Below are 1,346 nucleotides of genomic sequence, written 5' to 3' on the forward strand. Positions count from 1 at the left end.
GTGGGAGCCCGTTTGGTGAAGGAGACGAAGGAAATTCGAGTTGGATACACACTTACTCTGGACACTCTTACTTTTGGACTCGCGCACTTACTGGTTGGCTGGACTTGTGGATGTTACTCTGGAACTTACTTGGGACGTTACCCGTGAAGCTTGCTCTTGGGATGAGTAAGAACAGGCGAGCCGTAATTTCCTAGCAACAACGTTTCTGACCGGCGAAATTTGGACGAGTTACCTGCGTGTTGACATAGGACTTTCAGGACCAAGCGGATAGCCGTCCTGGGCAGCAGTGCTCCTGTTTCTGTTCTACAGTAGTGAAGTGGGTCTACATTTTTAGAACCAGTGTCAAGATGAGCCCGGCCGACATCAACGCGGGATAAGATAAGAGTCCTCCGCTTCAAGATGTCCCTTCAAGATAAGTTTTATTTTTTTTGGTGTGTTTGAACTTTAGGCAAGCTTTTCAAAAACGTCCTTAGCAGAAAAAAAACAACGTCAAATCTAAAATTTAACTCTCAGGCCTTAAATTGTTTCCCTTTCCTTTCTTTTAAATCACCAGACAAACCTTAAGTTTTTTATGAATTTAAATGAACAGACTCTCAGATGAGGTTAAGATTTTTCTTATTGTGTTGTAATTGAATAAACTGATATTTAATCTGGAACCTCTTACAGTATGTTTTCTTTATATATTTAATATGAACGTTTCCTTTATATCTTGTATATGTTTTATGTTTTCGATCCTCTCACGGCGCGGTCCCGGAATGCATTTTTTTCACAACGCAAAAATGCTGTACACGTTTCACTATACGATTACTGCCTTTTACGGCAAGTAGTTTCATATTTAACATTTAACAATATAGGAATTTCAGATATAACATGGTACCTAGAAGTAAAACTATTTAACCTTGGTGTCGAAACTTTTTCTTCATAACATTGGTGCCGTGACCAGGATTCGAACCTGGGTTATTGCGGCCACAATGCAATGTACTAACCACTATACGATCACGGCCTTTTACGGCAAGTAGTTTCATATTTAACATTTAACAATATAGGAATTTCAGATATAACATGGTACCTAGAAGTAAAACTATTTAACCTTGGTGTCGAAACTTTTTCTTCATAACATTTGCTGCCGTGACCTCTGCTTAGTGAAGGATCGAATCAGTAACTTATTTTTTTGAATTTATTTACTTTGTATAACTTACTGTTTTATGAAAGTATTAAATTTTATGTGTGAGGACTAATTAAGGTTTTGCTTTGAATTATGTTTGCTTACTGGTTACTGCAGGATATTAATTCTCTAATTTAATTTAAGACTTGAATTTAAGATTAGTTAAACTGTTTTGGTATAA

At 36.9% G+C, this 1,346-nt stretch overlaps 1 non-coding gene across 1 annotated transcript; it reads right to left on the reverse strand.

The window, feature by feature from the left end:
* Positions 1-931: 931 nt before the first annotated feature.
* TRNAH-GUG (transfer RNA histidin (anticodon GUG)) lies at positions 932-1,003 on the reverse strand. The gene has a single exon. It is a non-coding gene; the product is annotated as a tRNA-His (tRNA).
* Between the last annotated feature and the right edge of the window lie 343 nt (positions 1,004-1,346).

This window comes from Stegodyphus dumicola, chromosome 8 (genome assembly GCF_044657685.1).
Source record: "Stegodyphus dumicola isolate Sdum_Otavi_A_Nest chromosome 8, ASM4465768v1".
In the NCBI taxonomy this organism is placed as follows: Eukaryota; Metazoa; Arthropoda; class Arachnida; order Araneae; family Eresidae; genus Stegodyphus; species Stegodyphus dumicola.